At 37.6% G+C, this 14,859-nt stretch overlaps 1 long non-coding RNA gene across 2 annotated transcripts in view; it reads right to left on the bottom strand.

Moving 5' to 3' along the window:
* Nucleotides 1-14,859, bottom strand: part of LOC124233465 (uncharacterized) — a 62,955-nt gene that overhangs the window by 33,930 nt on the left and 14,166 nt on the right. For both annotated transcript variants that reach the window (XR_006887059.1, XR_006887060.1), the window contains exon 3: nucleotides 10,648-10,753. This is a non-coding gene — a long non-coding RNA (uncharacterized LOC124233465). The remainder of the gene's footprint in view (nucleotides 1-10,647; nucleotides 10,754-14,859) is intronic.

The raw sequence follows: 14,859 nt of genomic DNA, 5'->3' as shown, positions 1-14,859 counted from the left end.
TAGTTACTTGTGTATCCTTTCAGAGTCTCTTTAAGCATGTTCCAGCAAATGCATGCTAAGCATTGTATTTTCACTTCTGAACCATGCTTTTTCCCCCTTAACAATTTACAGTCATGTGTTGTGTAACAATAGACCGCATATACGACGGTGGTCCCATAAGATTAATACCAAATAGCCTGGGTGTGTAGTGGGCTATACCATCTAGGTTTGTGTAAGTACTCTGTATGTTGGCATAACGACAAAATTGTCTAAGGACACATTTATCAGAACATATCCCCATCACTGAGTGATGCATGACTATAGTCTGTATTTTTCACTTCAGCACAGAGAGAGCTTTCCTATTTTTTCGTAAGAAAAAACTTGTATTAAAGCTGAGCATCATTCAATTATGTGGCTATTTTAACTAGTATGTTCCCAATAGTTGGGTTGCTTATAATATTTTATTGCAAACAATGCCACAATGAATAATCTTGTACTTAGACATTTTTCACATATGAAAGTATATCTGTAAGATCATTTTCCAGAAGAGAAATTGCTAAATCATGAGCATGTGAACTTGTAATTTTGAGAGGTATTGTTCGATTGCCTTCTATAAGCATTGTACCATTTTATATTCTCATCAGAAATATTTGAGAACCCTTTTTCTCCTATTGCCTCCCCAATAGTGTGTTATCAACGTTTTGGATGTTTTTCAGATGTGATAGTAAAAATAATGGTATCGTAATAGTTTTAATTTGGATCTCTCTCTCTTTTTTCTTTTAAGATTGGCACCTGAGCTAACATCTGTTGTCAATCTTTTTTTTTTTTTTTTAATTCTTCTCCCCAAAGGCCCCCAGTATGTAGCTGTATATTCTAGTTGTAGGTCCTTCTGGTTGTGGCATGTGGGACACCACCTCAGCATGACTTGATGAGTGGTCCCATGTCCGTGCCCAGGAGCTGAACCAGCAAAACCCTGGGCCACTGAAGCAGAATTCACGAACTTAATCACTCGGCCACAGGGCCAGCCCCTGGATCTCTCTTATTATGAGTGAATTTGAACATCTTTTGATACGTTTAAGAGCCACTTTTATTTTTTTCTGTAAACTTCCTGTTTTCATCATCTTTGACCATTTTTATATTGGGTTCTTATTAATTTTCTTATTGATTTCTAAGAGCTCTTTAGGTATTAAAGATATTATATTTTTTGATATGATTTGCTGAAAATTCTTCCAGTCTTTTGCATTTAATAGTACTCTGGAGTTTTTGCTTGTTTGCTTGTTTGTTTGTTTTTACCTTACAGTTGCTTTTGGTTTTCATAGACGGAAACTTATCACTTTTTCTGTTATGATTTCAGAATTTTTAGTCATAGTTAGAATGGCCTTCCCCACAGACTGTAAACGAATTCTTCCATGTTACATTCTGGAATATCTATAGCTCTGCCTTTTTACATTTATCTTTGATCTTTCATATACATTTGGTATATCATGTAAAGCATGGATCTGATTGCCCATCCACTGTCAAAATACCATTTATTAAATATATATATTTGTAATATTCTTTTTTTAATGGTACCTCCTACTTATTTATTTATTTATTTATTTATTGGTAAGGAAGATTGTTCCTGAGCTAACATCTGTTGCCAATCTTCCTCCTTTTGCTTGAGGAATATTGTCGCTGAGCTAACATCTGTGCTAACCTTCCTCTATTTTGTATGTGGGACGCTGCCACAGCATGGCTTGATGAGTGGTGTGTAGGTCCATGCCCAGGATCTGAACCTGTGAATCCTGGGCCGCCTAAGTGGAGTGCCTGAACTTAGCCACTAAGCCACCAGGCCAGCCCCTTAAATAATTTTTTAATGAGATAACTGAGAGTATTAAGAAAGGGAATCAAAACGTGAGTCTAGGAGCTCAGTTCTAGGGAAGTAAGAAGTCATGGGGTAGCAAAGCAAACGCAGCGCTGGGGAAATTAAACACTGAATCTGTGTAGCAAGATGGACGGCAAGTTTACTTCATAGATGCTGCCACCACCACCACCCCTTCATGGTAGACATGGCCAATCTGTCATCGCACTTCTCCTCAAAACATGCTGTTCCAGGCATCTACTTCCAATTAATCAAAATTGACACATTTGCCCTCCCTGCGGTAGGATTTGATTTGGGAGGAGTAGAGGAGGAAGACAAGTGGCAAGAGAGGTGGCTGAAAAGGCAGGCAATGTCAGAGTCTGGAACGCATCTTAAGCAATGGAGATAATGTGATTCTTTTTTTTTTTTTTTTTTTAAAGATTTTGTTTTTCCTTTTTCTCCCCAAAGGCCCCCGGTACATAGTTGTATATTCTTAGTTGTGGGTCCTTCTAGTTGTGGCATGTGGGACGCTGCCTCAGCGTGGTTTGATGAGCAGCGCCATGTCCGCGCCCAGGATTCGAACCAACGAAACACTGGGCCACCTGCAGTGGAGCGCGTGAACTTAACCACTTGGCCACGGGGCCAGCCCCTAATGTAATTCTTTTAAAGGCAAAAATGACATGATAAGTGTTTCAAGAAAGGAGGGAATGATGGATTAAAGGAGCAAAATCAAAAGCTACTATAGTAGTCCAATCTAGAGATGCTGAATACCTGAATTCAGGTAGTAGAGTAAAAGAGAGAGGATAGGCCATATGCAAGGGGTAAACTCGGTGGGACTTGGAAAACAATTATCTATCGGTAGTGAGAGACAAGACAGAATAAAAAATGATCGATCCCTTAAAGTAGGGCATAGAGTAGTACTGTGGCCCAGACAGAGACCTTAGGAGAGGAACAAATTTGGGAATGGAGAGATAATAATAAGGAGAATGAGTTTAGCTTTGGATTTTAGATATTAATACTATATTTGGATTGTTTGCATTTGCCTAGCACCAGGCTAAAACTATGATGTGTTTAGGAATAAAGAGAAGATTTAGTGTTGACTCACACAAGATAATTACTTGAGGAAAGAAATTACATATACGGAAGCTGGAAGAATAACCAGTTAGATCTATGAATTCCCAGTATAAAAGATGACTGCCTCAGAAACCATGGGAAAAGATGAACTGGCAAGTGGAGCATGTGATAATAAAAACAACAACAAAAGCTGACACAAGTCTTCATAAACTGGAATAGGAAGCTTGAGGTGACCTTAGGGTAATAATTCAGTGTTAGGCTGCACCAGCCAGTCTCAGCATATTATATCAAAGCTTGGGCTCCAGGCCTTGAGACATGAAAATGCTGGAGAACATTCAAAGAGCAAGAAGATAATTACAGGGTTAGAAATAATAGCTGAGGCACGCAAGTGTACCTGAGTTAGCCTGGAGAAAAGAAGAATAAATGGTAACCCCCTTCACAATAGATGAAGGTATTATAGAAATAACTATTTCCCCAAAGTTCAGAGCAAGAGAAGAGCGGATTAAACTGTAAATTGATAGGCATGAGATATGGGGCAAAACTTCCTGAGAGGAAGGTTAAATGCTAGAGTTAAATTTGGGGGTTCAAGTTGTCTGAGGTTGTGAATCTTCTGCGTGTGAATCTTTAAAGCGTGGAGAGCTACGTATGAAATCCTCGATTTAGCAAGCACTCTGTACTTAGGGATGCACTTTCTGAGCCCTGCCAGCAAAAGTCCACCACAAATCTTGTGCAACTTGAGTTGCTGTCATAAGATCTCTACGCTAGAAGGTCATCCCCACCATCAGTGCCCCTTCAAAAGCCATTCATTTGTTCAGTAACTATTTTTGAACAATACACGTAAGACATTGTTTTAGGTGCCAAGGACATGGGGTGAATAAAACAGAAGAAAGGAACGTATCCAAAGTTGATTGAGTGTTGCTCTGTATCAGGTACTGAGCAACTAGCTGCTCACTCTAAAACCCACCTTCTTGAAAACTTGCCTCTTGCCATAGTCCCCGCTTCCTCCTGTTTCCTCCCAAATCGCTGCCTGAGTCTGGTATCTCAGAGCTCAGTGCAGGCGACTGGAGAGTCCCTGCTACAAAAACAAGTAGAGAGTTCAAGAAGCTGGATTTAATATTTTCAAATAGAATATGGATTGTCTGTAGTTTTAATTTGTATCAAAATCATTCAAGATATAATTGTTCATCGGGCTTATTCATTTCCTTTTGACTATCTGCTGTCTGACTGCCACTGGTGAGTGTGACAGCATGATGTTCAATGATGGTGCTTATTGGAGACTTATTTTAATAAGACAGTGACTTATTTCAATTGTTCAGATAGGCAAATTAGAATATACATCATTTAGGTAGTCTGTTTATGTAATACATGTAGAAATACCACGAATTTTTAGATGTTTAATAATGCAAAATACTTGGAAAGAACTCTACTACAAGAACACATGTTTAGAAATTAGCTCACTGTTTTTTAAGGGCATATTTAGAATTGGAAATTGCTGTATGGGTTTTGAGTTCTTTGATTTCTTTGAAGATAGCGTTTGATGGAGTTAGCTTTCTTGGTACTGAACTCAGTAGAGGGGCAAAGGGCTGTTTATATCTTCATAGAAGTCAACCATGCCAATTTAGAAGCTTCCTGTAGGACAGGGAGTAGTACTCCTCCTGTTCTTATTGTTTCCAAATGCTTTGAAGCATTCCCGTATCACTTGATCCAATTCTCCAGACAGAGGATGTGGTAATAGCAGAAGGTAGGATTAAAGAGAAAAGTTGCAGGGCCAGCACGACTGGAAAAGATCATTTTACTGGTAAAATTTTCACCAATTCAGAGACGTGTAGGCTAGTCGGATAAAGCTGAGGTAGTTAAAGTATGAAGTGACCCAGCACTGGAACAGAGTTTGGCTTGGAAAGACAGATGTTATCTAACGGGTGGAGTTTTGTAACTGTACGTAACAGGCAGACTTGGATGACTCTGAAGATTCTTTGAGAACGGTACAGATAAGGGCTGGGGGGAGGGATTCAGAGCATCACAAAATTAATTGTGTTTTGATAGAACAATTACCTATAATCATAATAAATGCAACTTAACAATGCATAGGAAAATATGCCAGATGCTTTATAAACATTACCTCAATAAATCTTCATAGACCCCTGTAATGTAAGGAATATTTTGCAGAAGAAAAAACAAGGCCTAGATAATGAAATAATTTCCCCTACTTAGAAAATAGTGGTGCCAGGATTCAAACTCACATGCATCTGGTTCCAAATCTGTCCTCTCTCAGTATATCACATTGCTTCTTACCATTGCGCCCCATTATTGCACTTTTTTAGAAAATGAGTGTTTTAGAATATTCCCTTTAATATTCCCAGAAGTGTTTCTGGTTAAGTAGACTTAGTAAAGTGAACATTTCAGTTTGAGGCAGTTAGATGACAACACGAAACTGGTAGTAGTAAGCCATGCTTCCCAGGCACAGGTGAAGGTAATGTTTTTTTTTTTTGAGGAAGATTAGCCCTGAGCTAACATCTGCTGCCAATCCTCCTCTTTTTGCTGAGGAAGACTGGCCCTGAGCTAACATCTGTGCCCATCTTCTACTTTACATGTGGGACACCTACCACAGCATGGCTTGCCAAGCGGTGCCATTTCCGCATCCGGGATCTGAACTGGTGAACCCCAGGCTGCCGAAGCGGAACGTGCGAACTTAACTACTGCGCCACCAGGCCGGCCCAGGGTAATTTTTTAAGGACGGATTTAAAGAGAATTCAAGCGTTTGAAAGAGAAATTGTGGTGAATGTGACAAAGTGACTTGCAATCAAAAATGAAAAGAAAGTTTGGATGTCATTGTTGTCTGGGCTTGAGGAATGAGCACAAAGGACAATAGCTAGAGATCCCAGAGATAATGTCACTAAGCAATGATTACATAGACTCAGTCAGCTAAGCCCAGAAAACATGACTGATAGAGATATGAGAAAAGTAAAGGTGAAAGTTTAGTATGAAAGTGAATGATGTCACTTTAAAATAGAATTTGAGATCCATTTAACAGAAACGTCCATTGTATTCAGGGCTGTTCTGCCAAATTAAACAAAGGCATATGTTTTCATGACATGATTGATTTGAGCGTACTGTTCTGTCAATAATATGATTTTTTTCCCCCTAAGTGTAAGTTATATATTAATACTTCTGCTTAGGGTTCCTTTAGAATTGCCTTAGTGACCTTACAAGTTTTTATAAGAATATAGACTCCCCCAGCCCCCGCCACTCCAACCTTGCTCAGTATTATACAATTTATTGTTTGTTAATGATAGATTCTTGTACTAGAAGTAAATGTATCTTTTAGGGCTCAGTATACATTTCTTAAACAAGAGAGGCCATAGTAAACTAAATATTTCCTGTGAAGCAATAACCGATACTCTACACATTCTTAAGGAGAGTCATTTTTCTTTTGGTTCTATCTAACTAAAGTTTAAGGCAACCCGTTAATTGCATGCTTTAGCTTTCAAACAGAAATTTGGCCCAGAAAAGAAAACTCTTTTGGCTTTATAAAATGACTTATTTTCAAATTTTAAATGGGGCAAAATGAATACAATATATTATCTACTTTTATTTATATTGTCTTCTTTCTCAGCAACTTGCTTTTTTATCCTTTGAAAATGAAAGAGCCTAAAACATAGTGAATATACTTGTAACACTGCAGAAGGATTCCATCAAAGTAATGATGTTTTAGTCATTTCTTAAAAGAAGCAAAATTCAAACAAACAAACAAAAAAAACCATACACACACACACACACCCTCTTAGATATACAGATTGTGAGTCCTTGGTCTAATTTTTCCCAATCTAAAATAAAAAAGTTGTCATTTCCTGAAAATTTATAGTCAGGAAGAAAATAAAGGAGGGAGACCATTCACCAGTCACCATCTGGGGACCCCGTCAGTTTATGCATATGTAAAAGAAGGCCTGTTGTTTCCAGGTATCACAGATACGAGATGTGGTAACTGCCTACTCAGGAGGAGGGAAGTGTGAATGTTGTACTCGTAAGTTAGCAAACTTTGAAAAGGCAGTTTCAAATGGTGCTGATGACATACACTTGAGAATAGTCCCAAGCTTTGTCCAGTAAGGCATTAAAGATTTCAAACGTTGTTGACAGCTTATTGTGATCAGTCAGTGACATCAGGTAGTGCTTCTTTGCCACTAATACAGCCCCATCCCCAGTCCACTTATGAAGTACCCATGGTGTGCAAGGCGTTGGGATGAGAGATGAGCAAGGAGAATGCATGTCTAAGCTAAGGTTTCTGCCCATCCTTGATTGCTCCACGGACACCAGTAAATCAGGGATACCCAAAACTGAATAAAGCTCGGCAATGATAAACTTACCCAAATTTTTATAAGCGAAAAAATCTGGAGAAAAGCTCTTAACGTAAATATGCATGTAAGTTTGGCATTTTGTCATTTATAGCTTGGTACTGGCTTTATTTAAACGGTATACGAGGAGTCACAATCTTTGCAGAGCTCCAGGCCTCTAAAAGTTCTAAATGAGATCCTCTCCTCACCTTCCTTATCTGAGACGGAAAGCTTCTCATATTTTCTTCTGTTCTGTACGCTTTACTTTCTCCCTGGAGATAGCAGTTGTATGATCAGAAACCCTAAAATTTGTCAGACTCCCCTTGGGATAAGAAAGGCTTACTCAGATTTGGATGGTGGAAGCTGACTGCAATGAATCGATTCTGTCTTGACGGTCTGACTGTACAGTACAGTAAGACTACTTTCCAATTTACCTCTTCTCTCTTGGTAGCTTTGTTCCTGAAGCTCTGAGATCAGAGAGTAATAAAATTGTAATTTGACATATAAAAGAGAAAATAATACAAGTACTTTTTATCATGGCCACCAAATATGGATTACTTATCCATATAATTTCCTTACAAAAAAAACTCAAACAAGCCTTCTATAATTCTGTGGAAATGCAAGCGGAAGAGCTTCCTTTTTTTTTAATTTTTATTAAGGTTATGATAGATTACAACCTTGTGAGATTTCAGTTGTACATTTTTGTTAGTCATGTTGTGGGTACACCACTTCCCCCTTTGTGCCCTCCCCCCAACCCCCCTTTTCCCTGGTAACCACCGATCAGATCTCCTTATCAATATACTAACTTCCACCTATGAGTGGAGTCATATAGAGTTCGTCTTTCTCTGACTGGCTTATTTCACTTAACATAATACCCTCGAGGTCCATCCACGTTGCTGCGAATGGGCCAATTTTGTCTTTTTTTATGGCTGAGTAGTATTCCATTGTGTATATATACCACATCTTCTTTATCCAATCATCAGTTTCTGGGCATGTAGGTTGGTTCCACGTCTTGGCTATTGTAAATAATGCTGCGATGAACATAGGGGTGCACCAGACTCTTGGGATTTCTGATTTCAGGTTCTTAGGCTAGATACCCAGTAATGGGCTGGCTGGGTCATAGGGTATTTCTATTTTTAACTTTCTGAGAAATCTCCATACTGTTTTCCATAGTGGCTGTACCAGTTTGCATTCCCACCAACAGTGTATGAGGGTTCCTTTTTCTCCACAACCTCTCCAACATTTGTCGCTCTTGGTTTTGGATGTTTTTGCCAATCTAATGGGTGTAAGGTGATATCTTAGTGTAGTTTTGATTTGCATTTCCCTGATGATTAGCGATGATGAACATCTTTTCATGTGTCTATTGGCCATATTCATATCTTCTTTTGAGAAATGTCTGTTCATGTCCTCTGCCCATTTTTTTGATCGGGTTGTTTGTTTTTTTGTTGTTAAGCAGTGTGAGTTCTTTGTATATTATGGAGATTAACCCTTTGTCGGATAAGTGGCTTGTAAATATTTTTTCCCAATTAGTGAGCTGTTTTTTTGTTTCAATCCTGTTTTCCCTTGCCTTGAAGAAGCTCTTTAGTCTGATGAAGTCCCATTTGTTTATTCTTTCTATTGTTTCCCTCAACTGAGGAGTTATAGTGTCCGAAAAGATTCTTTTGAAACTGATGTCAAAGAGTGTACTGCCTATATTCTCTTCCAAAAGACTTATTGTCTCAGGCCTAATCTTTAGGTCTTTGATCCATTTTGAGTTTATTTTGGTGTGTGGTGAAAAAGAATGGTCAATTTTCAATCTTTTGCATGTGGCTGTCCAGTTTTCCCAGCACCATTTGTTGAAGAGACTTTCTTTTCTCCATTGTAGGCCCTCTGCTCCTTTGTTGAAGATTAGCTGTCCATAGATGTGTGGTTTTATCTCTGGGCTTTCAATTCTGTTCCATTGATCTGTGGACCTGTTTTTGTACCAGTACCATGCTGTTTTGATCACCGTAGCTTTGTAGTATTGAAATCGGGGATTGTGATTCCGCCGGCTTTGTTTTTCTTGCTCAGGATTGCTTTAGCAATTCGTGGTCTTTTGTTGCCCCATACGAATTTTAGGATTGTTTGTTCAATTTCTGTGAAGAATGTTCTTGGGATTCTGATTGGGATAGCATTGAATCTGTAGATTGCTTTAGGTAGTATGGACAGTTTAACTATGTTTATTCTTCCAATCCATGTGCATGGAATGTCTTTCCATCTCTTTATGTCATCGTCAATTTCTTTCAAGAAAGTCTTGTAGTTTTCATTGTATAGATCCCGGAAGAGCTTCCTTTTAAAAACCAAACCACTTCTAGGTTTTAGGGGAGATTTTGGAGATTCTTATTGCAGAGCAGACAGTAATTAGACAGGGTCACTTGCTGAGTAACTATACAAAGTGCAGATAAGGGTAAAGAGGATGTCCAGGAAAAGATCACCAATGAGTAATAATTTCCCTGAGTAAACTTTCCCGAAAGAGAAGATTTTTCTATATAGAGTTACTCATCTTTATCTCAGGCTCACAAACTGGCTGGCAAGTTTTAGTGGCAGGAAAATTGATAAATCGTTGTAGCCTGGAGACACAATTTCTCTCCTTGCACATGAATGTCTTCCTATGTCCCTTGGCTGTTTTTATCTCAAAGCATTAATCTATGTTTATTGGAAAATAAATTCATGACGATGCATCAGTAAATTCTCAACAGCTCAAAGATTGCTTTAAAATTGGATTCTAAAGTATTACTTTTCTGTATTAAATTAAGGGTTCACTATTATCTAAGAAGTGATCTAAATCAGGAGTTTTTAACCAGGAATATGTGTTAATTCCAATTTGCTATAATGACTTGATAATTTATTCCTGATTCCCCTCTCAAAACATTTTGAAACAGTAGGCCTAGAAATCTGCATTAAAACAAAACAAAACAGGGGCCAGCCCGGTGGTACAGCGGTTAAGTTCACACATTCCACTTTGGCGGCCCAGGGTTTGCTGGTTCAGATCCCAGGTGCGGACATGGCACTGCTTGGCAAGCCATGCTGTGGTAGGCATCCCACATAAAGTAGAGGAAGATGGGCACGGATGTTAGCTCAGGGCCAGTCTTCCTGGGCAAAAAAGAGGAGGATTGGCAGCAGATGTTAGCTCAGGGCTAATCTTCCTCAAAACAAAACAAAAACATCCCTTGATGACTCATACCTACCACAATGATTCATAAGCTACAACTTCAGTAATTGTCCATTCTTCCATTTTAAAATGGAGTAAACTGTGAAGACACTGATTTAAACAAGTGGCAGTTGACATCATTCTGTGTCCCAGAGGGCTGGTGACGTGATTTGAGCAGTACCAGCTTCCCACCATTAGCAACACACCCTAAAGGCAATTATATTACCCAAATTTACAAAAAACAGAAGACAATGTACCTGAGTAGATGAGAAGGGAGGAAGAGAGACTTTTCTAAGGGCTTATCAATTCCAACGTTCTATGATTCTTAGAACATTTTTTTATAATCCACAGCCAGATATTTTCCTGTATAAAAGGAAATAAGACCAGGAAGGAATTGGAAACAAGAGAGGCAAATTTGAGAGAAGGAAAATGTACGTAAGTTAATAGTATACTGAATGGTCAGATGTTGCATCAAGACTCCCTAAAGACTGAGGGGCAGCAAGAAAAACCACTGGTTACCGTAGGCAGGAATGTAATGTCAAAGACGGGAGCAGATTGTGGTCAATATCAAATTTTCCAGACTTCACACTTTCGATAGAGTCTGCTCTGTATACAGTTTATTTATTAAGTCCCTTGTGGAAGAAATCTCCTGTGAGTTAGACCTATTAAAACAAACTTTAAAAATGAACTTCTGGTACAAGGAACATTTACAAAGGTGGGCACTTTGAGTAAGATCAGCAAAGTGTCAGCAAAATCAATGTCATGTGAACCTTGTTTCCTAAAGTTATCACGGAAACAAACTGGCTCCGAACTCTAGGAGTTCATGATAGAACACTTGTAGAGTTGATGAATTGTTTGTACTTTGAAGAAATAAAGTTCTCCATAAATATTCACATATTGCAGACCCTCCATAAAGAGTGAAATAGTAAACTAAAATGCTTGGAATCCGTTGCTATTTAATCTATTTGTCCCTTAGGAAAGTTCAAGATAAATGATAATTGGTTAATATCTTAAATTATTATATATACATTTATATTTTAACAGTTGCTAAATTGGGTTATCACCTCAGTAGGCTCATCTAACATTCAATCAATAGCCACATCCACTTTAATTCATTACTCAATGTTTACTGAGTATTTCCTATGTGCCAGGCACTGTGCTAGGCACTGGGGATGAAATTGAAGCAAATGGCCCCTGCCCTCATGAAACATACATTCTAGTGGAGAGACAAATACAAAATAAATAATCACAAATAATTTATTGCAAATTGTGATAAGCACATTGAAGAAACAGGATAAGGACATATGGGGGTGGTGCCTAATTTAGACTAAGGGGTCAGAAAAAGTCTTTTGAAAAAAGCAAAAATTAAGCAAACACCTAAATACATGAGAAGTTGGTCTAGTAAAAATAGGGTAGGACAATCCCTCAAATTTTCCAGGCAGAGGTCCTGGGCCTTCTGTACATTCTATCCAATTATTCTTGAGCAATCTTACTCAGTCCTGTGGTTTCAAATATCATCGAAACACTGACAACTCCAAAATTTATGATCTGACTCACACTTCTCTTTGGAGCTTGACCTGGATATTCCATTACCTACTTGACATCTCCACTGAGATGTCTCGTAGGCATCTCAGACTTAAAACAGCTCAAACTATGAAGTCTTCATCCCCCACCCCCACCTGCAAATCTGCCCCTCTTCCAGTCTTCTCCCTTTTGGTAAAAATACCTCCATCTGTATAGTTATTGATACCAGAAATCCAAGAGTTGTCCTTGACCACCTCCCCACTCCCCCCCTCCCACACACACACTCTTAGCCAGGCTATAGCCAAGGCTCATCAATTCTACCTCCAAAATATACCTCAAATCTGTTACTGCTCTTGACACTGCTTCTACACGAGCATCTTGTGCTTGGGTCACTGCAATAGCACCAGTGAGTTTGGATCAAATTCAACATCCATTGTCTGAATCCAGCCATAGCTCTGGAGCCACAGACTGAGCATGTCAGTCCCAGACTTGTGGAAGAGTCTCCTTCACTTAATATTTTCCAGAGTACGTCATGGCAAGTGCTTTCGGTTATATTATACAAACGACTTGGCAAAATTTCTTTTCTGATGGCTAACAAGGCTAACAATATCTTGAAATTAATTTTACCCTATGACACCCAACTGAAAGGGACAATTTGGAGAAGAAATAATCCACACTATTGCTGAAAGAATTGAAATAGTTATTTCACTGGATATCTATGTTTAAAATGTCAAATTGAATCTCCGATTTAAAAAATTCAATCTCCAATTAAACACCAAACATATCTTAGCCTAAAGTGGTACATAGCTTCTTTAAAAAAACGTTTTTAACAATACCCTCAAAACACAGTATAGTATTACTTCAAAATTTAAAGAACTTATTTTTTTAAAAAAACAAGACTAAATTTTTAGATGAATTGTAATTTAATTTATTTAACCATAATTTACTTACCTTGTTGTTACCTGATACCTTGTTTTCTGTTAGTGCTTCAGTATGGTTCAAAAGACTTATTATTGAATGGAAATAGATTAATCCTTTCTGGGTCTTTGATTTGGAGTTATTTTTGAAAGAAAAATAGCCTTTGAAAGCAATCTCAATTTGTGATTAAGAATATTTACCAGTATATAACATCTACGTCCATTTGCAATAGGGATGTGGGAAAAGTACTGATATTATCACAAGATGAATTTTACTACATTCTAAAGTAGAAAGCAATGCAAAATTCTATGGATATACCGATCAATGTTTATAAACTATAAAGGACAATACAACTGGATAATATTTATGGCATGGGATGGAAAACTTCAGTAAATGCGCAATTACTGCTGTTTATAAGACCACTAATTATCTTTATAAAGCACAGTTCTGAAGCTGCTCCATCATTCAATGGCTATGACTCTTAATTTGGGTAACAATCTTGATTGCTTAAGCTCTTTGTCCAAGGATTTGAGAGATTGTATTATCCATATTTGTTTTGATATTAGACAAGAGGAATTTCCTCAAGCTTTTGATGTGAGGTAAGCTATGCCCAAAGAAGTTCAATGGCTTGTTCTTATCAAAGCTTTTTCGGTGAAGTTGAATTTGAGTGGTAATGTCAAATATGAAGAAAGGTCCCCAGCTCTCATTCTGTCTTTTTCTTTTTAAATAATTGTAGTACTTAATCTGCAACCATGACTTAAGATTCATGGTTTCATCCAATCCTTTTAGAATTTAGACTCATTTCTACCTGAGAATGTGGTCCTTTCATCTGGTGATCAAAAGATAGTGCTTCTCTGTTTTGAAAACTAAAATAATAGATCTTCATGTGGTAACATCTACTCACTCTAGAGCTGGTCTGAGTTAAAATATGTTAATAATTGAATGGTATTTAATGTTTGATCTTAAAACATTTTTTATGTTATTTATAGAATTATTATACATTAGAGGATGTTGACTTTTGCAGAGAGAGACTGTTGTTTTCCAAAGCCATTCTTTATCCAGTGGACTAGATTTCCTTGCAGAGGCAGGAACTCTGATCTTGCAACGCACAAATATCTGCGAACCATTTCTGCTTTTACATTGACACACAGAGGGGAGGTGGACAGGAGAAAATAAAAAATATTTTTTTCTATCTACAAGACGAGTTTGTTTCTTTTTTATTTCTCTGATTTAAAAATATTTCCCCTTCTGAATCTCACAGTGTGATAATCAAACATTAAAAAAAAAAGTTGAATTAGAAATCTTCAAACCCACATTCAAGTATTAAAAGATAGGCCTATTTTATTTTGAAAAGAACTCTTTACTGTAACCTGACAATTCACAAATAAACAGTTTTTACTTCTCTTACTCATGACCACATTTCCAACTTTAGTGGTAGAATGTTGGTTGTGTTAACACAGAGCAGTGAATACTTTCCTATTGGTCCAGTATATAATCTGTGTTTTGATTTCTTGATACTTGGATATATTCCAAGGGTTTTGCCTCTGAACATCTGGTTACTTTCTGATCCTGATTACTCTATAATTCAGGGATAATGTTTTTAAGTCTCTGAATTTTTGGTGTTATATTCTAATCCCCTTAAGGGTTCTCATATTTTTATTAAAATTTAATATTATCTCTTTTATTAGATTTGCATCCATATAAGCCACCTGTTCCAGTTGTTCAACTTGGTACGCCTCCTTCCAGCTACTGTTAAATGGCTTGTAATCGTTTTCTTTTGCTTGCTCATTTCAGGGAGTTTGGAATGTATCAAACTCTGGTGATCAGGCTCTTGGAGTCTTTTGAATAGTGACGGATTGACCGAAAGTGTAAGATTATGTATGAGTAAAGATGCTTTCAACTTTAAGGAACAGAAAACCCATGTAAAAGTCATTTCAACAGTAAGGAAAATTATCATCTCACATAACAAGAATTCTAGCGATAGGGCATTTCCAGAGTTGAATAATTCAGTGATTTAGCAATGACAT

The sequence above is a fragment of the Equus quagga genome, unplaced genomic scaffold (genome assembly GCF_021613505.1).
Source record: "Equus quagga isolate Etosha38 unplaced genomic scaffold, UCLA_HA_Equagga_1.0 203_RagTag, whole genome shotgun sequence".
Classification (NCBI taxonomy): domain Eukaryota; kingdom Metazoa; phylum Chordata; class Mammalia; order Perissodactyla; family Equidae; genus Equus; species Equus quagga.
The sequence above is the reverse complement of the archived record's forward strand: the minus strand, read 5'-3'. Positions and strand labels throughout refer to the sequence as shown.